Genomic DNA, 23,374 nt, shown 5'->3' with positions numbered 1-23,374 from the left:
CGCTTCCACTTCAGGTACTAATCCCATGAAGTTGTTTGAACAACCGCCGTATAGTCATTGCCTTACAAACAAAATTGTTGGGATTCTTGTCCTCATGCATCTTGTTGTGTGGCAACCTGCCAGAGGTTACAGAGCTGGATGGTATTCAAGCACATATGTTGACGTGTTGTATGTGGAGTAGTACCCTTTTTCTTTTGTTTTGGTGTTATCTTTCGATGAGTCGGTCTGTCACGACCATAAAAATTTGCACTTTGCAAACTGTCTGTTCAGTTAGTTCTCGAAAAATTCGAGACAAACTGGACAAAGCAAGTTTTTTGCGCCACTGTTACAGTTAGACCATAATAATCCAAGTTGTCAGTAATGATCAATTTGCTATATTTTTCTAGTTTTTGCATTGGTTGTTGTTTCTCCTAGAGAGCCTTCTTCTTGGCTTCTTGCTGACGTTTTGGAGACTATCCATATCCTTTGGCTAGAGATGCATCGTGGTGGCTAGAGATGATGCGAAGCGATTTCGTGGAGGCTGCAATCTCAAATGTTTGTTGTTGTTTCGGAGATCGATGGGTCGGTTCATTGTTCTGCAGTGGGTGCTTATTGTTGATGAGATGCAAAAATACCATTGCGAGAAAGCTAATGAACATGTAAACTGTGTAGGCTCAGACCCTCACAGTCCCTCTCGCTCTCTGTTTTGGGTGGACACACTTCAGAGTTTCAGACAAGAAACAGAGTAACTGAAAACAGAGGAGACACTACTAGTACAACGAATGCCTCAACATTTTTACTACAAGATTCAGTTGCAACACAACCATCAGACCAAACACATTCTGTCACGTGTGCAAGTTGCAGGCCGCTCCACTCAATGACACAGAGTTGTACCCTTCACACTTGTGCACTTGTTCAACTCAATGACACAGCCACATGTTTAACTCGAACAAACTGTCATTCGGATTGTTATTTTCTTGCTTCTTTCAGTGATACATCTTATCTCTGTGATGCTTGAATGGAGACGTTGTCTGTTTCCAGGATGAAAATGACGCCGATGGATCTGGGCATCCAACTTGCTACCAGCTGTCCTGAAAGATCGCATCCTCAACACTGTGAATGCTTTGCAGATGATTCTGTAGCAACGCTCTCTTGTTGAATGGGCTCAACAGATGTTGCTGGACTGCATGACGGTATTGGACATGCATGTTTTTTTGAAAAGGGGTACTTTTTTTTCGGAAAGGCGGACTCCCCGGCCTCTGCATCAGAACGATGCATACGGCCACATTTATAGATAAATAAAGAGGTTCAACAAGGTCTTAAAGTCTGAAAACAAAAAAGCGGCTAGCTCACAAAGAGCCACAACGCCAAAAACAAAAGGCCCAAAAGCCACAACCGGCTGGCATAACAAAGATAGGTAAACTAATCGCATATCCTATTACATGACCGCCATCCAAACCGGTTGAAGATATCCCGCGCTACCATCTCCCACCGGACAGATCCAGTAACCAAACGCTCCCTGGCCTCCGTCGGAGTGAGTAAGGACCACATACGGATCAGCGCAGTAGCCCGGAATAAAACCTGCAAAAATGAGTAGTTGTTGTTCTCTTAAAAGCCAAATCATTTCTGCAGTTCCAAATTGCCCATAACAACGCACAAACTCCTACGCGAATGTGTCTAACTGTTTCGGACTCTATCCCAACAAGCCACGTTCCAAATAACGAACTGACCGAATTCGGAGGAGTAATGTTAAAGGCAATTTGCACCGTGTGCCACAAAACTCTCGGCCAAAGGGCAATCAAAGAAGAGGTGCTTGATAGTTTATTCCCGATCACAAAAACTACACCTAGTAGATCCTGTCCAGTTGCGCTTAACCAAGTTATCCTTTGTTAAAATGACTTGTTTATGTACAAACCACATAAACACTTTAATTTTCAAAGGAACTTTGACTTTCCAAACATGTTTGGAACTAGGAATAACACTAGAGTTAATGACATCGATATACATCGACTTGACTGTGAACTCTCCAGACCTAGTAAGCTTCCAACACAACTGATCGGGCTGATGAGCTAGCTGAACCTCCATCAGTCTACTCACCAGATGAAGCCATGCTTCCCACCGGTCGCCAACAAGCACCCTCCTAAACTGAATATTAAGGGGAATGGACTGCATAATCGTTGCAACAAGAGCATCACGTCGCTGAACAATACGATACAGGGACGGATACTGAAGCGCCAACGGCGTTTCACCAAGCCAAGTATCCTCCCAGAAGCGGGTGGTGTTACCATTACCGACAATAAACTTTGTTCTATTAAAGAAGGCAGCTTTGACTCTCATAAGCCCCTTCCAAAACGGCGAGTCAGTCGGTCTCACTGTCGCCTGGGACAAATTCTTGGACTGCAAATACTTGCTATGGAGAATCTGCGCCCAAGTTGCCTCAGTCTCAACTGATAACTTATACAACCACTTACTAAGAAGACATTTGTTCTTGACTTCAAGATTCTCAATACCAAGGCCCCCCTGGTCCTTTGGTCGACAGATGATATCCCATTTGGCGAGTTGGTATTTTCTCTTTAGTTCATCACTCTGCCAGAAGAATCGGGATCGATAGAAGTCCAGCCTTTTCCTAACCCCAACTGGGACTTCAAAGAAAGATAAGAGAAACATAGGCATACTGGTGAGCACCGAATTAATAAGAATCAATCGGCCTCCATATGACATGAGTTTGCCCTTCCAGCAACTCAGTTTCTTCTCGAACCGATCCTCGATGCACTTCCATTCTCTGTTTGTCAGCTTACGATGGTGAATGGGTATACCTAGGTACGTGAAAGGTAATGCCCCCAATTCGCATCCAAACAATTGCCTATAAGCCTCTTGTTCCTCATTGGCTCTACCAAAACAGAACAACTCGCTTCTATGAAAGTTAATCTTCAATCCGGTCAGTTGTTCAAATAAGCATAACACCAGCTTCATATTTCTCGCCTTTGCCAAGTCGTGCTCCATAAAGATGATTTTATCATCAGCGTACTGCAGGATGGACACACCCACCATCAACTAGATGAGGCACCAAGCGACCCACCTGACCGGCCTCCTTTGCCCTACCTATCAAGATTGCCAACATGTCAACGACGATGTTGAACAGAATAGGAGACATTGGATCACCTTGTCTCAGGCCCTTGTGTGTCTGGAAATAATGACCTATGTCGTCATTCACTTTAATTCCAACACTCCCTTTGTGCGTGAAAGATTCTACCTGGCGTCGCCAAGCTTCATCAAAACCCTTCATGCGTAAGGCCTGTTGAAGGAAAGGCCATTTGACTTTATCGTACGCTTTCTCGAAATCCACATTGAAAACAATTCCATCAAGTTTTTTTCGTGTGAATCTCATGGAGCGTTTCATAAGGACCACAACCCCTTCGAGGATGTTCCTGTCCGGCATGAAAGCAGTTTGAGTAGGCTGCACCACAGCATGCGCAATCTGTGTGAGCCTATTCGTCCCGACCTTGGTAAAAAATTTGAAACTAACATTAAGAAGACAGATGGGCCTGAATTGCTCGATTCTCACAGCCTCTGTCTTCTTAGGAAGCAGGGTTATCGTTCCAAAATTCAGCTGAAAAAGATGAAGCTGGCCAGAGAATAAATCATGGAACAACGGCAACAGATCCCCTTTAATAATATGCCAGCACTTCTTATAAAACTCAGCCGGGAATCCATCCGGGCCGGGAGCCTTATTATTTTTCATCTGCGATATGGCCTCAAACACCTCTTTCTCAGAAAAAGGAGCGGCTAAAATATCATTCTCAACAACAGTAAGTTGAGGCACATCCTCAATCCTAGACTCATCCAGCGACACACAGTTATCCTCTGGAGGCCCAAACAACTGCTTGTAATAGTCAGTAATGTATAATTTTAGGTTCTCCTGACCAAGAATCGTTCCTTCATCTTATTCAAGCTGAAAGATCCTCTTCTTTCTGTGCTTGCCATTAGCGAGACGAGCTTCTGCCGGCCAAAACTGGCCTCCATCGGCCCGTCCTTCTGCCGAGCGCGAGACAAGCTTGATCCTGCTGCCGGGCGCGAGACGAGCTCGATCCTGCTGCCGGGCGCGAGACGAGCTCGATCCTGCTACCGGGCGCGACACGAGTCCGATCCTGCTACGGGGAGCGAGACGAGCTTGGTCCTACTGCCGGGAGCGAGACGGGCGATGGACCACAACTGGGAGATGGCCAACCCTTCGATGAAGGTAGCGCCCGAACGACGAGGGGGAGGAATCGAAGGTCGACAAGGCGCTCACCGACCGGCCGACGCCGAAGAAGTCCTGCCGCCGCCGTGACACGACCCAGACCACCGCCATGAGCCACCACCACGCCGTGGCAGTCAACATCCACGCCGGGACCTCGAGGGATAGCCCCGAGCCGCCTTGGAGTGGCTACGACACGCTGCCGAGTTCACATCCCGCCCCCTGCGCCTCCTTCAGGACCACGCCCACGATGATGAGCCACCACAGGATCGCCACCACCATCCTCACCCTGCTCACTGCAAATCTGGCAAGCACGGGCCAAGACCACCACCACCAGCGGCCATCACTGCCGGAAGCAGAGCACCAGCCGCCGGCCCAAGCCGCCGCAGCCCTCGTCGCCAACGGTCGCCGCGCGCATGGGCCGGCCGAAGCCCCCACGGCGGCCAGCGCCACTACCAGCACGAACCACCACCAACGCACCGCCCAACACGCAGCCGCCGCTCTGCAACTGAGCGCACCACCTGAGGGATGCCGCAGCGCCAGAGAGCTATCGCGCCGCCATGCCCGGAGCCCGCGCGACGCCCTGACCCGCCAGAGCCGCCCCGCACCAGCCCCGCATGAGAGGGGAAGAAGCCGCCCCGCCGCCGCCGGCTCCGGCCAAGCTTTGCCCGACCGAGCCCGGCGGCGGCAGCTAGGGTCCCTCCCCGTCGCCGCGCGGGGGCGACGCGGGAGGGGCTGAGGTGGGAAAGGGGGAGGGACTCCTTATTTTATTTTCCCCTTATGTCATTAGAAATATGTCGAAGCTCCTTAGTTTCAGTAGCACAAATACTGTAGTGGTGGAGATTTATGCATACAAAATACCGTTATCCACTAACAAGAGTGAAAGCAGCAAAAATACTGTAAAAATTAACACTGAGCAGGGCCACATTGACCTTTGAACAAAACATAAAATAATAACTCGGGCGAAGAAAACTAATACTGCCACTAGCTAGGTACTCCCTCCGTCAAAAAATACTTGTCGAAGAAATGCATAAAAATGAATGTATGTAGAACTAAAATACGCCTAGATACATTCATTCCTCCGACGAGTATTTCCGGACGGAGGGAGTATATAGCAGCGGCAGGACCCATGCATGCAGAGATCTAGAGGAGAGTTGAAATGGAGACAACCTTGCCTTCCTTAACTAATGAAATGGCACACATGCCAAACGAATCTTTGCTGAAATTAGGGCATATCGTGTCGGCAAAATGGCTTTTGGTCTCTCTACACGGGCAGCTTCACAATTTGATGCCTTCTACCCCTTCTTTGTGGTCAATTAACTGCAATCTCTGATCTAGACAACCATTGCTCGACTGACATGACGGACTTGTTGGAAAGCAGTGCATATTGTTACTACACCCGTCTCAGTGACAGTTGATGTGGTATCTTGTATTCTAGGGATGAAATTTGGCTATCAATTTGATCAATAAAATGTAGATTTTGTGTCACAAAATTTATACTAGAGGATTCATTAAAAAAAAAATCTTAATAAAAGCAGTAACCACAACTGCATAAAGATGAACCAGGAAGGCAAGCAGGGCATCAGTAACAAAGACGACTAATTGGCTGACTGGCTACATGGATCTTCAATAAAACTAGTACGAACGAGCAACTTGGTAAAGCAAAACTAATACGGGAATGCAATGTAGCAGATCTGGAGGAGTTCACGCGGAATCATGGAAACATAAAACTGGTTACTAACAAATGAGAGGGGATACTTCTGCCGACAAATGGTTTCAAATCTCAACTTAAATTAAGAGCGCACGCACTTCAATTGACATGGACCAATGCGTTTTTGTCTTCTCTTTGAGGGTTAGTAGTGGTTAATTAACAATCTCGGGTTAAGAAAACTACTTCCTCCGTCCGAAAATACTTGTTATCAAAATGGACAAAAAAGAATGCATGTATAACTAAAATACATCTAGATACATCCATTTTATTCATTTTGATGACAAATATTTCTAGACGGAGGGAGTACTAAATATGGTTTATGCGATTTTCCAGTGTGTAATCCTCACTAGGGAAGCATTTGTTCCACCTACACTGCCTTTCAAAACTGAATTTTTTTTGGAAAGGAGGTTAAGACCCCCGGTCTCTGCATCAATCGATGCATACAACCATTTTTATTTATTATTCAACGTAGTTCTAGATCTATCCAAATAACGTATTGGAACCAACAGCCGGTGCAGCAGATCTAAAGCGTACACCGGTCATCATCGAACCGCTGACCCGTCTTCAGGAGCGAGATCCGCATCATCCTTGCCAGTCCGTCCATCCGTCGACGCCACCACGGCACCCAACAGCACCATCGCCCCGCGCTCGTCCGTCCAGACGCGAAGATTCTGGAAGATCAGTTGTGCGTAGCACCTGCCGACCAGGCATGACACAACGTAGCACCTGTCGACCAGGCATGACTTGACATCTCCACCGAAGCTCCGTGCAAGACGAAGCCGCTCCACCTCCTGCCTCTGTCTTCTAGCTCTGCTCCACAAACGATGCTCCCTGGAGAGAAACGACACCGCAGTGCCGCCATCGTTCGATCTGGAAGACCAGATCCTAGGGTTTCTCCTAGAGCAATACGAGTGAGTTGACAGTAGTTACGTGACGATGCCTTCATCAAGGTAACGACGCAGAATGCCGCCGTCGGCTCGGTTTTCACCGGCAACTATGTTTCCCCGTCTCGCAGCCGGAACTAGACGATGGATCCCGAGACCCGAACACCCAGTCTCGGGCCGACCACCTCCGACGGAAGAGATGACCACCACCGCCGGCTGCACCAACCAGACCAGATCTGGCCGGAGGTGCCGCCGCCGAGACCACTAGGCCCTCCACGCCGCCGCCACCGATCTGAATGCAGATCGCGCGCCACCGCAGCCAAGTCGGCTGCCGCCGCCGCCCACGCCGCCATCCGTGGCTGGCCCGCCCGCCGCCCTGTAGTCGCCGCCTGAGGCAGGGCCGGCCACAGCCGCCGCCTACCGCAGCCATCTCCGGGCCTCCACAGAAACCTGATCGGCCGCACCACCTCACACCTAGGAGCCCCGCACCACCTCTGAGACACAGGAGTGAGGAAATCCTCCGCCGCCGCCGTCGGCCACCGGGCTTAGCCCGGCGGCGGCGGCGGGCGGGGAGGAGGGAGAGCGTGCCCCCGACAGCTAGATTTTTGGGTGCCACCCGAGTTGCCTAGCGGGGGTGACGCAGGGGCCTGGTAGAGATCGGTTCCACCTTTCAAAACTGATGTTGTTTTGTATTCTGTTAACAGACATAAACTGAGAAGTACCAGTTGTGTACAAAGTTTCCTCTTGTAATTTCTCGAGTCAATATAATTTTAGGTTTAACCAGTCTCACAACAATTTAAAACAACATCAGTTTTGCAGATCAAAGAGGGTATTGATCTAAGAGGGTATTGGAAATTAGGTACTTCCAAATGGAGAGAGTAATAGAGATCTGGTATATCGCAATGAAACTCTTTACAGAAAACAAAACAATGCGTCTTTAGTTGTGATACATAATAGAGGTTTAATGGGATATACCTCTATTGTCCCAGTAAACAAGAAAGACAAGGGCCTGACGAGCGACTTAACTAATCAGATCCAAGACCCAAACTCAGACCTCTCCGGCCCACCAAGGCACTAACTAATTAGATCAGATCCCATTGCCTTCTCACTCCACTGCCCACTACGCTCCCTCCTCTCAGCTGCACGCGAGCTTCCTTCTTTCCTTCCTTCCTTCTTTCCCGCGAGGTATACCCCGTCTCCCATTGCCATGCTTCAATCTACGGGTCGATCAATCCGTATCTCGTTCCATGCACCAATGCTTGGCCTCACCTCCATTTTTAATCCATTCTCTTCCAACAGGGTTGAGATCCACGACGAGCAGAAGAGGAAATAATCAACTGTTTTCGACGTACGTACACCATCACCGAAGAGAAATCCAGCCTCCACGACAGGTACGACCCCATCTCTACTACTCTGCTTCGATCTTATGGCGGCGGTCGGCGGGCGCTGCAGCGATTTGTGCTAGCTTGTTCAGTGTTATAATGCTTGGGCATAGTGGCTTACTTCCATCAATGCTTTTGGTAGGCTATAGATTGAGAACACTGTCGCTGCATTAACTGAGGGAGCTATCGGCTAGCTTAGCCATGGAGGCGGCTCTTGTCAGCGTGGCGACAGGGGTCCTCAAACCTGTCCTAGGGAAGCTGGCTGTTCTGCTCGGCAACGAGTTCAAGCGTTTCAAAGGTGTGCGCAAGGAGATCAAGTCTCTCACTCACGAGCTTGCTGCCATGGAGGCTTTTCTCCTCAAGATGTCTGAGGTGGAGGATCCCGATCCGCAGGACAAAGTGTGGATGAATGAGGTGCGGGAGCTGTCCTATGACATGGAGGATGCCAACGATGACTTCATGTTGTGTGCTGATGATAAAGACGCAATGCCAGATGGTTTCATAGATAAGATCAAGTGCTCACTAGGGAAGTTGGGGAAGATGAAGGCTCGTCATAGAATTGGTAGAGATAAAAGATCTGAAGAAACAGATCATTCAGGTGGGCGATAGGAATGCAAGGTACAAGACTCGCCAGACCTTCACAAACACCAAAAATGCCACCATTGATCCTAGAGCTCTTTCTATCTTTGAGCATGCCTCAAAGCTTGTGGGAATTGATGAACACAAGAATGAGATTATCAAACTGTTGACTGAAGGTGCATCAACGCATGAGCAACCAAAGCTGGTCTCCATTGTAGGAACTGGAGGAATGGGCAAGACCACTCTAGCAAACCAAGTGTATGAAGACCTCCAAGTAAATTTTGATTGTCGAGCCTTCGTATCTGTGTCACGGAATCCGGACATGATGAATATCTTGAGAATTATTCATAGTCGAGTTAGTGGTCTACGTTTTGAGGACACTGAAGCAGGGAGCATACAACAAGTCATCATCAATATCAGCAGTTTCCTAGTAGAAAAAAGGTACACGTTCTATTTCTTATATTCCTTGAATATATAATATGTTTGAGAGTACATATCCGAGGAGTATGGACAATTAGTCACACACACACAATGTTCATATTTTCCTATCCATATTGTTATAAAGAGCATTATGGTTAAATGTACGTAGTGAAGACTATGTCAAGACAACTGCAATAAAACACAGAGAGAAAACCACCTATCCGATGAACATATGCATGGGTGAGTTATTTTTTCTTTTCTTTTGAAGTTTAACATCTAGCCTATCCCAGCTTGTTTGGAACTAAAGGCCTTGTTGATGTTGTTGTTGTTGTTGTTGAGCTTAAAAATTAAAAATAAAATACAAAGGGTAGAAAAAAAAGAGAAAAAATGTTGTTAAAATAATCTAATTTCTAACAAAAATGTGAAGGGTGAACTACATATGTACACACACAAGCCTTAACATGAAAATCTTATGAGTAATTTGCAAAAATATATTGTGTTCATATTTTCCCATCTATATTGTTATAAAGAGAAATATGGTTAACTATATGTAGTGAAGACCGTGTCAATGTCAACTGCAATAGAACATAGAGAGTACCAAAAACTAACTATCCTATGAACATATGTGTGTGTTATTTTATTCTTTTCTTTCGAAGTTGAGCATCTTCAGTGAGTATACAAGATGATGTCACACATATTGCTGCATGAACTTTGCTAAAAGAAATGCATAAAAATTGCTGCAAAAATATCTAACAAAAATGGAAGCAAATGTAAGCTTAAAATTTTAAAATAAAACAGAAAGGGTAAAAAAGAAAAAAATGCTGTTAAAATAATGTCATTTCTAACAAAACTATGAAGGGTTGACTACATATGTATGTTGTAGTCGTCCAAGACATATACCGTCATTTCCTATATCTGGTTCCTGAGGAACTGCACCAATTGGATTGACGTTTCTAAGATGTTTTTTAGAAACTCTGAAAAGGTGTATCACAACTTATAAGATTTGTGTCAAGTCAAACTTTGACCAATTTTATATTAAAGAATAGTGCATCTATAATACCAAATAAATATACTATGAAACTACATTTCATAATGAGTCAAACAATATTGATTCGGCATTGTGAGTATTGATATATTTTTTTCTATCAGTTTGGTCAAATTAGAGATACTTTGAGTTTGGACATAACTTATATCCAGACTAAAAAAGACCGGAGGGAGTATAAGATAGATCACTCCAGATGTTTCACAAATATAAGCTAGCTTAGCTTGGAAGGCGGCCTTTTAGCGTCTTGAGATTGAGGGTCCAAATCCCTCATATGCTTATTTTTCTCACTTTTCTTTTCTTTCCTTTTCTTTGTTTCTTCTATATTCCTTTCTTTCTTCCGAAACCATTATTTTTATTTTTCATCCCTTCCTCATCATTTTCTTTGCCCCTTTTCTCAGCACTAAACCAACCAACAATCATTAGGACTTAGTTCATGCAGTCTCTATCCAAGGGTGCAAGAAAATGAAGGCACTAGGACAAATACTTCATCACACCAATTCCTTATGGACTAGGCAGGTGGCCTGGCGTCGCCTCCTCCCCTCCCCCTCCCCCTCGCGTCGCCTCCCCCTGGGCGGCGCCAGGGGCCCCGAAACCCTAGCGCCGCCAGCACCTTCTAGCCGCCTCCTCCTGCCGCCGGCGTGGGCCGCGGTGGCGGCGGGCCCGGTGCCGAAGGCATCTAGGCGGGTGGATGCGGCGGATCCCATCTGAGGCGGCAGGGGCGGCTCCTCTCGTGCGATCCAGCGGCAGCGGCTGGGACGGGGACTCCAGGCTGTGCGGCGGGGGCCGGAGCACCACAGCCGGCGGAGCGGCGGCCCTGATTGGACAGCGGCGGTGGCAGCGCCCCATCCGGCGGGGTGGGCTGTTCTGGTCGTGATGGTGACGGCGGTCACCGCGGATCCAACGCCCTGTTTGGATCCGTCGCGGGGAGGCCTTCGGCCGACCGGCGGTGCGTGGAGGGACCGGTGAGGAGATGCCGGATCTCCGCCGGAGTACCGACGGCGACATACGTCTTCGTGGCGAGGTTCCGCTCGGTTCCAGCTAGCCGCGAGGTCGGGAAGACGTGGCTTCCGGTGAAAATCGCGCCTGACTGTGGTCTTGGCAGACGATGGCGGCGTCTCAGACGTCGTTCCCTTCTGAAGGCATCGTTGTTGTAGGTCACGTCAACCTGATCGGGAAGTTCCGGGGGAAACCCTAGATCCGGGTCTACCGGATCGGACGGTGACGGTGCCTTCGGTATCGTTCTCCCTCCTGGGGGCATCGTTTTGGAGCAAGTGCTAGTTGGAGGGGACAAGAGGAGGAGCGGTGATTCATCTGGTCCATTGATGACGGCGGATCTCGGCGGCGTGGCGCAGTGGAAACTCGGCGCCTGATGAGTGGAGATGGACTCGCGCAGGATGGTGTCGCTGCCTGGCGTCATGGTGGCGTCGGCGGCAGATAGACTGGGCAAGGTTGATGCAGCAGTACAGCTCTGAAGATGGATTGGTGGCAGGTGGCTGCGACGGCCTCATACCCGGCAGGCGTCCTGGTTGAGGAGCACGTCGGACTGGTGGGTGCCCATATCCGGCAGGCGTCCTGGTTGGGACCTCAAGTCTTAGATGTTAGGTTTGGCTGCGAGGTCTGTTTGATATTAGGCCCAGACTTTCAACACCCCTTCATCAACTGGACAGGGATAGCGACAGGTGTTGCTTAGTTGGTAGCTTTAGTCTTATTGTTATATGACTTTGTAAGGTCTTGTGTCAATAATTAATAAAATGGCCGTATGCATCGTCCAGATGCAAAGGCCGGGGGTCGTCCTCCTTTTCTAAAAAAAACACCAATTCCTTATAATCAGTCCTTACGTGCACTACACCGACCAATGAGCAAAACTCTAATTACACGTATCGCTGGCTGTTGGCCTGGATGAAGAAGCTTAATGGCTGATACTGGGCCCTCGTGAAAGGAAAAGTGACTGATACTCGGGAGATACTCCGTCGTCGAGCTGGATTAGGGATGTAAACTTGGTCGTTTAACCTCACTTATGGTCTAATAGTTTAATATAAAAAATCTTAAAGAAAATGAACTATCGAGCTAGCTAAACTAAGAGCATCCCCAGCCGCTGGCCCCAGGAGGCGCTAAAAATCGCCCCTGGGGGCGCACCGGCGCTAAACCGCGCGCTGGGGACGTGATGCACCCCAGTCGCGGCGCGCACGTTTTTTTTTTAATTTTAATTACGGCACAAACACGGCACAAATTCAACCAAACTTCGGCGAGTTCGTTCATATTTAAACATATTTTAAAAAAATACTAGGCTGCTCCTCGCCGTCTCCCTCGCCGCTCCTCGCCGCCCGCCGCACTTGCAGTTCTACATGCCGAGGAGGCTGTAGAACCGCGTGTAGTCGTTGCCGTCGTCGCCGTCGTCGTCGTCGTTGTCGTCGTCGTTGCCGCCGCCTCCGCCGCGTCCGCCGTCCCTGCTGCAACCCTCCCCCGGTTGGCGCGGCGGGTTGGACGGTCCGGGGGCGTCCTCGTCGTCGTCGCTGTCGAGGATCACGACGCCGTGCTTGTCCTCGCGCCCACGTTTGCGGGCGGCTATCTCCTCCAGGGCCCGGCGCTGCCGGACCATCTCGTCGCGGAGGTAGTCGTCCCGCGCCCACTGTAGGGTCTCCTCGTCGGAGAAGCCGCGCCGGGCTATCTCCTCGTACTCCGCGGGGAGGCCGGGCTTCGGCTTGGGCGCGACGAGGACGAGGCGGCCAGAGGGGGGTGGAGTCGCCGATGTGGACGCCGGAGCTGCGGGTGCGCCCGCTGACAGGCGTGTCCTGGGGCTCCGGCTTGACGGGGCGGAGGCAGGGAGAGCCGGACGAGCGGCCGGACGAGGAGGATGACGCCCCGGGCTGCTCCATGCGCCTCGGCGTCCACGAGCTCCCACGTCGGCGAGAGAAGGACGGGGGAGCGGGGTACTCGAGCCTCGGCGAGTTGCCACCCTCGATGTACTCGAGGACGGCCTCCAGCGTGCGGCCGGGCATGCCCCACCATCGGCGCCGCCTCTCGGAGTTGAGCCTTCCGGAGGGCACGACGCCGTTCATGGCCTCGAGCTGCTGGGCGTGGCGACGGCGGAAGTATGGCTCCCAGAGCGGGCTGTCGGGGACGTACCGCGGTCCTTCCCTCGCCGCCCGCGGCAGGGAGGCGCGGATACGCGTGATCTCCGCACGCCGCGCGGCCCCGGTGGGCGGTGGTGGCACCGGGATGCCGCCGGCGCTGATTCTCCACGCCCCGGGCACCCGCATGTCCGGCGGGACCGGGTACTCGGCCTCGAAGAGGAGCCGAGCTTCGTCCTCGTGAAGGTGGCGGCGGCCGAAGCCATTCGCCGCCGCGCCGTCGCCTGGGAAGCGCTCGGCCATGCTTTGAACTGGAGACGGCGAGAGGAGAGGGAGAAAGGAGGAGAAATGGCGCGTCGGTGGTGGAGGCTCTGTGCGTGTCTCCGGCGCGCTGGGGTCGGCTTATATAGGCGGAGGCGCCGCGTACGCGTGGCCACCGCGTGTACGCGTGGCGGGCGAGGGACGCGCGTCGTTCGGTCTTCACTGCGCCGCCCGTGAGGCATCAGTGGAGGCTGACTGGCGAGGCAGCGCGCGGCAGCTTTGATATTGATTCGCCACGGGAAACGAGGCGATGAGGACGACAAAGCGGCGAGAAGAGAGACGAGTCGCTGGCAAGGAGGGCCCGCGGCTCATCCGCGCCAAAAACGATTCGCCCGGCGCCCCCGAGCGCCCCAGCGCGCCGGGTTCGGGTTGGGTCCGCCGGCGCCAATTTCGGCCCGAGCCGGCGAAAATTGAGCCCTTGGGGACGCGACTGGGCCGATTTTTTGACGCCGGCGACCGAAAAATCGCCTGGGAGGCCTTGTTGGGGACACGACTAGAGATGCTCTAACTAAACAGAACTTAGAGGCATCGTTGAGTGCGCCATTTACATCCTAAGCTAGATCGCTGCACTTTATGCTCCTAGCTGATTATTCTGACGACATGAAGCTGGGGTGACCTCCTTTCTACTATCTGTCCAGATTTATTGGATCGCCTTCTATCTTGTGCCAAACTTTAATTATCTATCTATATCTATATCTATATCTATATTTATACCTACCTATATCTATATCTATCCCTACTAATAAAGCAAGGTGTGTTTCTCAAAAAAATTCATCCGTTCACCACAAAAAAATATTTTTTTCTAAGGTGGTACTAAAATTTTCTGCGTCCATCTGCTAAAAGAACAATTTTATCCAGAATTTCGTACATGGGCTGTGCGTGCTGCGGCCCAGCGAAGCCAGCCCATTTATTTCCTACCCAGGCAGCTGCAAACCCTCATTTGCCGCACCCAGCGACAAATAGTCAGAGTTTGGTAAGGACGCCCAAGATTGGGCCGGCCCGTTCTCGTTCTTCTCTGTGTTCTATATCTATTTTCTATTTCTTTTCCACACTTGAAAACTATCCTCGTACGCCTTCGGATCACGAACGTATGGTACGGACTAGAGGTGGGAATCCCACCAGCCACCTAACCACACTTTTCCTTGATACTTCGCCTTACTTTTTTCCCTTCCAAGTTTATTTTTATTTTTTAAAAAAATTATTTTTTTATTCAGAATTTCCATTTTTATTCAAATTTTCATCAAATCTTCATAATTTCTAAATTTTGTTCCCGTGTTGAAAATGTGGGGATATTTTTATTTTTCTTCTCGTTCCAAAATTTGTCCAAAATTCCAAAAATGATTGCATTTTGTAACAAAATGTTTGAGTTTTCCAAAATTGTTCAAGATTTAAAAAAAAACTGCATTTAAAAACATGATACAAATTAGCAAAATATTCCTGTTTTATTGAATCTATATACATCCATATCTACACATACTCATAAATATTCCTTTTTTCCCTTCCAAGTTTACTTTTGTTTTTTCAAAATTTCATTTTTTTAGAATTTCCATTTTTATTCAAATTTTCATCAAATCTTCATAATTTCAAATTTTTGTTCCCATGTTGAAAATGTGGGGAACTTTTATTTTTCTTCTTGTTCCAAAATTTGTCCAAAATTCAGAAAATGATTGCATTTTGTCACAAAATGTTTGAGTTTTCCCAAATTGTTCAAGATAAAAAAACTGCATTTTAAAACATGATACAAATTAGAAAAATATTCCTATTTTATTGAAATATTCACAATTCAAAATAATGTTTGTGTTAAAAAACAACATATTTTTTTAAAAATTGAATGTTCAAAACATGTTTCAGTTTGAAAAAATTGTTCGTAAATTCAAAAAATGTTCCTTTTTACAAAAGGTTCAGGTTTTCGAAATTCTTTTTTCTGAATTTCAAAAAAATCTTCCCGTTTCAACTTTTGTTCATTTTTTTGCAAAAATTAAAGAAATTATCAAAAAATGCTGAAATTTTTGAAAACAATTGGATTTCAAACTCATGTTTCAAGGAATATTCGGCAATTCATAATTGTTACCTTATTTTTGAAAGTTCAAAAAAGAACAGAAAATTCAAGAAATGTTTTGAACGTGATGTTGTAGTACGTTTTTAAACATTTGCGCTGGCCATTGGTTAGCAGGAGTTGTTTGTTCGAGTGGCTAGCAACACGTGGTCGAGTTTTTGTGATCAGGAGTTTGATCCTTGAACTCACTGTTTTTTTAGATTTTTATCCGTTCCTGACAAAAATAGGTCATTTTGGTGCTTGCGAGTGGCCTAGCCCAGACGGAACTGTTGTGCGTTCCACGTGCTATTTCACGATAAGCAAGAATATGTTGGTTGGCTGTAATTAAAAGTAATTATGGACACATACCAATAAAAGAGAATATGCTGGTTTGGCCCTGACTAAAAAAATGTAGGCAAGTGAGTGCTAAAATAACTAAAGAGAATACACCGTGGTAAAGCAAGGACTACCGGGTTATGCGATGATTATGCCAATGAAATGGGATTCGCTGCAATTAGTAATCTATCCGGTTACGCCATTGCAGGAGAGTGGTTGAAGCAAATACGCCCCGAAGGTCGTCGTGCGGCCACGTAGTGAGGAAGCAAACACAACCTCGACACGAAGGCGGACCTGGAGAAAAAAGAGGCACGAGTTGGGTGGTGGCCGCCAGTCCGACCAACCCCACCACTATCTAAATCTCGCAGGCCAAACAAGACCCGCGACAACACCACAACTCCTCGCTCTGTTGCCCCACCACTGCCGAGACTGTTTTGATGGACACATCAATTATCTTTCCCGATGCTTCTCGCAAAAAAAGTCTCTCCGGTTGCAACGCACGGGCATATGTGCTAGTAATACTAACGAGATATGAATTATTCCCTCCGTCCCAAAATAAGTGTCTCGACCTTAATACAACTTTATAATAAAACTAGTATAAAGTTGAGACACTTATTTTGAGAGAGGGAGTATATGATAAAAAATAACATTATTCAATTTGTAATTGAATAAGTTTTACTATACTATAATTTTTGTGACTTATAATTTACATTTTACTCCTTAAATTTATCATTAGATTTTAGCTAAAAATAAAAGGGGGTCTAATAAATCCGGACAGAGGTGGCATATAGCACCATATCTAGTGACAACGATAGAGGAAACTTTATTCTTTTCCAGCCAAGAACTATAGAATAACTGTTCTACGGTATTTTTTCATTAATATAAAAATTTGTACAAGTCAAAGCCAAGATTGTTTTTTTGGAGTCTTGGTTGTCTTGTTCAAAAAACAACCGCCAATCCCCCCCCCAGAAAGACAGTTGTCTGAACACATCTCCGTCGGTGACAACAAGGTCTGCAACAGCAGCAGCTCGCATGTGGTTGTCATCGCCGACCACACGTGCTTGCTTCCACTACAACGCTTCCCCTCTAATGTCTCTTGCCGTCCCTCTGTCTGGGTTGCTCTTGCCCCCACACTACTAGGAAAAGGCTAATTAGTGGTGTACCTGTTTTGGTCATTAATGGCGCACTACAAATGCGCCACTATCATCACGTCACTAGTAAATAATACTAATGACGCACACCTGGTGCACCATTAGTATATCAGACAATAGTGGCGCACCAGGGAGTGCGTCATTAGTATGCCAAATGGTGCGCCATTACTATGCCTCCAGGGGGGCATATTTACCTTGTGCTCTGGGTTAATAATGGCGCACTCCTATATAATGCGCCACTAGTATGTTTATTGCAGTGCGCCACTAAAGTGCAGTGCGGTGCGCCACTAATATGAATATTAGGATTTTTTTTCTTTTCTGATATTTGCATAGGTTACAAAATATATTACTGCACAGAATATAGACAACACAACATATAAACAGCAGATTTATCGAATACAATAGAAGATTAGTCTCCGAATACAATTCATCATATTAGTCTCCGAATTTAAAATACCGAACAAAGTTAGAACATTACAAGTCTCGAGACCGCGAGTAGCGAGTTTGTCTTCACATTACAAATCGATATCGATCATCTAAACTACCATCACATAGAAGAGAGCTGCGGTCATCACGATGAGCATCATCGCGATGAAACTGGTCTTCATCCGGTTCCTCCAACGCTCCCTCCTCTGTCCCGCTAGATAGCGCGCGTATCTAGCTTCCGTCTCCGCCCTAGTGGTGTACCCTTTGTAACTGTTACCACTGAAACGGTGAACCTGTCTCCGACACTCCTCCCAGTCGTCGTAGACTCCAGGAACCTTACCCTTGTACACGACATACGACGGCATCTCTATGCACTAGCCAAACAAAACGTTAGTAGCAATTCACAGACAATACATAAGCAATATATAAGTATGCAACAAAAGGATCGGAAGAGAAAAGCAACACATTAATAGCACGATTCATGGTCCTACTAATAAATAGCATCGATTACATATAAGTTGAACGACTGTCCAAACCAAAGAGACATACAAGTTCATTAAAGTTTAATTACAACATGAGCTAATCGATATTTCAGAACTACATAGCATCACTACTTTCGACTCGACTCAGGGACCGGAGCGTGGATGAAGCCGCCGTCTTTCGTGATGGTCATGAAATCGCGGGCATTGTCAGCCTGCATTTGTAGCGTTGTTTCTATCTCACTGTTGGACAGTTGATATCTGAGGTAGAACTGCCCCAAGGTATGAAGGACATCTTGATGGATGATTTCCGCAAACTCCGACTGGATGCGAAAGAATTCTTGTCTGATGTTCGCGTCCTGGATTGCCGACAAGCGTGCGGCCCAATCTTTGAGATTATTTGGTAGCAGAAGGTGATTATGGTCCCGTACGATTGCCCGCATATGATGGAGGGCGTAGTAGGCATCCTTCTGACCGCCAGGCGGCTGCTTGACGCAGAGGAACGTCGTATTGTGGGTGAACACGTGCTTGCCGTACCTACGAATTGGCCTCTTGAAGGTGCCTTCAGATATGGCGTAGCCGGGGAGAGCATCATCAAGAACTTTCTTGATATTTGTGTAGTCTTTGTTCGACTGACGGTCCGAGTCGAAATACGTGGCCATGGAATATTTCGGGCTTAAGAGGATGAGTGTGCAATTTGTGTCACTGCACAAAACACGGAATGTTAGAAAAAAAAGAACGATCGAAATCTAAGAAATCATATGTTACGGGGCGGTGAGGGGATGACTTACTCGGAAAAGTAAGGCACGAGGAAGTTATCCTTATCTGGGTTTGCCAGAATGACGCCTTCGAGGTATGAACTCGCGACTTGCGGGTCCCCAGCGCTGCCCAAGATCTTGGCACACATGTAGAAGGGGTCGACTATCACGATGTCCGGGGTCTTGTATCTAATGATCCGCATCTCCATACTCAGCGAAAATAGCCGAACGAAGGTGTAGTGCAGCGGATGAAGGTTAAACATAGCGAAGATGTCATCAAACCGCAGGACGATCATACCCCCGATGGCGCTATATACAAAGCCCTTTCCCTCTGGCACCTTGGCCACGAAAACCGGGTATGCCACATCATTCTCGGAGAGACGCCGCTTCTCCAAAGAAAGAACACTGTCATGCAGACTCTGCATAGCACCGGTTGCAGCATTGAGCAGATTAGTCGGTAGCATCGCCCTACCCGCCACATGCACCCTCCTCGAGATATCCTTAGGTGAAGGTGGCCCGTCCTGAGCACGGATCGTACTCGGTGCCGGCTGGCTCGCACCGCCCTTGTTATTCTTTCTTTTCCGTCCCTTCTTCTTCTGCTATAATGGGATCGAGTTCTGCTCAGAGACCACCTTCTTGAGTGTGTTGGGGCTGATAATATTTCGCACCTCGGCTATCTGAGGCTCGGTGAAGGTGGCAGCTGGAGGCGTCTCCTGAGAACTGAACGCCAGACGACGCCTGTTGCAATTGGGTTTCTCTGCGGTACCAGGTAGATCGCGATCATCTTTTGCAGGGTTGGGTTCTTGAGAAAGAGGCCCCAAGAATTCTTCACCGTACCCATGTTCGTTGAAGTACTTATCGACTTTGGTAAATGTACCGTCGTCGTCGTCGTCCGGATCCTGTGCCATATGCATGTCCGGATCCTGTGCCATATGCATGTCCGGTAGCGTTGCGGCGGTCTTGCCATGGCTTGGCGCCGGCACGACTGGCGGTGTTGTCTGTGGGGTGGTGTCCCCCGCCCCCAAACGAATCTGGCTCTTCGGCCAAAGCAGGGGCCAGCTTAAGCAGGCGCTGAGGGTCATCAGATCATCTTCGGCCCCAGCGGGTCGAATTGGAGGTAACAAGTCGTCGCAGCCTGGCAGCACCCGAACCAGTTGAACCCTATACACGGTGGGTGGCATCGGATTACCGTGAAACATGGGGTTGCCCGGTTGAACGATTCTGCCCTTGGCGACATCGATCAACTCGCCGCCCACGAAGTGCAGGAGAGTGCATGGAACGTCGGCGGCGCCCTGCGAAAACATGTAGGGCGTCAGGGATGCCCAGTCAAAGGCAAGGAGATGAAGTCATCGGCCGAGAGGCTTAGTTACCGTGATGCCGTCGAGCTCGGCTAATGTCGAGGCACCGCCAACGGCGGGCGTGCAAGTGACGGAGGGGCCGCTTGCTGCCGAGGTGCCGGCCGGCGTACACCCGGGTGCATTAAGCTCCAATGCCCGCGCCGGCGCGGGAGACACCAATACCGCCTCCGCCGGAGACACCAATGGCGCCGCCTGCGCGTTGTGCGAGTTGCTGGCCGTGAAGCTGGGAACCGGGGGCGACCCCTGTTGGCCGCCCGCAATCCACTCCTGCAGCCCCTGAATCAAGGTAGGCACAATGGCGGTGAGCGTCGTTCCCAGTTGTTGTTGCACTTGCTCTTGGACCATCTCCGGAATCCGCGCCACTTGTGCCTTGAGTTCTTGAACCTCGCGTGACTGGCTTTCCGAGCTGGTCTTTCTCTCCTTTCGCCCACCAGCGTTATAGTATGATGACCATTTCGTGGACAAGCCTTTGCCGGCGACACGACCAGCTGACGACGGCTTACTGAACTTATCCTTGTTTTTCATTACGTTCAACGCCCTATTTAAAGTGCTGTCCCAAGGGGAGCTCTGAGACGACCCCGCGCTACTGCTTTCAGTCTCCTGCGGAAGGAATGTGAACCATTTAGAAATTTGGCTTCATTAATTAGAATGCAACCATATGGAGCTAATTACGCGGGGGTGTATTCCTTACCGGAACAAGCTCAAGCGCCTTGGTCTTCGGATCCGTGGTAAGCTCCTTTGTTACCGGGTCCACCTTGTACCGGGCCCTGACATAGTTTCCTGGTCTGCTTGTCACGGTACTTCTCGAAGCGGGGCGGTAGGCCTTGCTCGGCACGCTCCGCGTCCTCCTTGTCCCATATAGGTTCCGCCACTCTATAACCGCCGGGACCGAGTTGGTGGACCCCTAAGTTCAAGTCCCGCATATCTTTCCCCCACTGACTTGATTACACGGTTGCGTTGCTCTCACACTTGATCTTGAACTCCTTGTAGTCATCTTCGCTGATCGAAGGATGTTTGCCTGAGAGGCGTGTGTTTGCGACGTCAGGGCCGTGCTCATCTTCGTGAGTGCGGCACTGTTCACTTTATTCCCTGAGAGGCGTGTGTTTGCGACGTCACCGGAGAACTTGTATCGTTCGTGCAGCTTCGTGAAGAGGAGGTTGCGCAAATTCCCTCAGTCACGATCACTAGTAGAAAACAGGGCTTTCGTTCGGGCATGGCAAGCCCATTAGTCCCGGTTCAGTCATGAACCGGGACCCATGGGGGCACTCGTCCCGGTTCGTGAGCCCAGGGGGCCGGCCGGGGCCTCGTGGGCATTGGTCCCGGTTCGTATGGACCCATCTGTCCCGGTTCTAGGCACGAACCGGGACCAATGGTCCTCGCTCCTGGCCCACAACCATTGGTCCCGGTTCGTGGCTCGAACCGGGACAGAAGGCTGAGCTTTAGTCCCTGTTTCTACCACGAACCGGGACAAATGAGTTGCCTATATATACCCCATCGCCACAGCAGAGCACTCCACAGTGCTCTGTTTTTTCTGGCCGGCGAGGGGAGGGCATTTGGGTGCTCTAGCTCACCTCCTATGCACATGAGGTGTTCGATGAAATGTCTGAGCCACACTAGTTAATCTTTCTCCTCTCGAAACTCGACCTCCGAGCTCCATTTTCCCCGAGATTTGTCTAGGTTTAGCGGTCCGTCACGTCCCGTCCCCGTCTTCACCGCCGTCGATCGCCCGCGCCGATCTCATCGCCAGCACCACCGTGGTGAGCCTCTTGTTCTTATATTCTTTCATGACGATCTTCTGTTTCCTTCATTTGATTACTAGCTAGCGTGTCTAGTCCTCTCCATACGTATATAGTACGTAGCGTCGACCAAGCATGGAGATAAGAGAGGACACTTCTCTCTATTAATTAGCTAGCTAACACAATATATGAAACACCTAAATTAACCCCTCAAAACCCCCAACCCCCCCCCCTTTAAAAAAAACAAAAACCCCAGCCACTGAAATGCTGACGCGTGGATGCCTATTGGTCCCGGTTAGTGCCACCAACCGGGACCAAAGGCCCTCCTGCCTGGGCTCGCCGCACCGGCGACGTGGAGGCCCATCTGTCCCGGTTCGTGTAAGAACCGGGACTAAAGGGTTAGGGCATTAGTAACGACCCTTTAGTCCCGGTTCAAAAACCGGGACAAAAGGCCCTTACCAACCGGGACAATAGGCCCTTTTTCTACTAGTGGATGCCTTAGGTTCTCGGTGTTGATCGAGACGGTGCTCCGGAGAATGCACCCGATCTGTCCCGCGTACCCCTTGACTAATTCTTTGGGCGCCGTTGGATGCCCCTCGGAGGACACTTCAGTAAATTCCTCCTTCACGGTGCCGAGCACGTTCGGGCGCCGGTCCTTCCGTTGCCTCTTCGGTTGGCTGCCATCTGTGCGTGCGCTGCCATCATCAGTGGTGGCATCCTCGGCGGCACCATCAGTGGTGTCATCCCCGACGCCACTAGGGGTTGTGTAGTCAGGATCGATGTCTTCCGCGGCGTCCTCATAGCGGTGAGGTTCTTCCTCCATCTCCTGGGACAGCTCCTAGAATGCCTTGCCACCCGAACCGCCGGCCTCATCATTATGGGCCATGTTTTGCTCTAAATAGGAAAAAAGTTTGGTCAAAAAGTTGGTTATTGTCAAGGAACAACATCTCTAAGTTGACCAAATAACCTAATTCTCGAGGAATTCACTGTTAGTGTGTTATTGCTAAGGTCCAAGTCCCTTCCTAACCCCCTTCTTCTGGTCTCCTCTCACTATCTCTCTCACACACATGGCAAGCAAGGGTGTTTGAGTGTGTGAAAAAATACTAAACTAATCCAAGGGCTGAAAATTGATCATCTGTTTCAGATTGCAGTTTTCTTTCTTGGGGCTTCGGTGTCCGGTACAAAACTGAATTTTGGAAATCTACAGAATGAACAAGCTAAGGGCTAAGCTTTCATCATTTAGGTTTTATCGACACCGAGGCACCCTAAAAGCCAAGGTTTTATCATTTAGGGTTTGGATCCAACACACTATCCATTGCTTACCACTTAAGTTGGATCCTTCTTCTTCCTCTATCCATCCAAGAGAGATAGATAGATACTAAGTAGCTAGAGTCAAAAATTGTTGGTGAATTTCTGAAACTCCTTTCAGAATCTTCAGTCAGAAAGAGTTATCATTTAGGGTTTGT

At 48.9% G+C, this 23,374-nt stretch overlaps 1 pseudogene; it reads left to right on the top strand.

Moving 5' to 3' along the window:
• Positions 1 to 8,345: 8,345 nt before the first annotated feature.
• LOC109736778 (disease resistance protein RGA5-like) lies at positions 8,346 to 9,988 on the top strand (annotated as a pseudogene).
• The last annotated feature ends 13,386 nt before the right edge of the window (positions 9,989 to 23,374 follow it).

The sequence above is a fragment of the Aegilops tauschii genome, chromosome 6 (genome assembly GCF_002575655.3).
Source record: "Aegilops tauschii subsp. strangulata cultivar AL8/78 chromosome 6, Aet v6.0, whole genome shotgun sequence".
Taxonomy (NCBI): domain Eukaryota; kingdom Viridiplantae; phylum Streptophyta; class Magnoliopsida; order Poales; family Poaceae; genus Aegilops; species Aegilops tauschii.
Note: the sequence above shows the minus strand (reverse complement) of the source record. Positions and strands in the feature narration are given on the sequence as shown.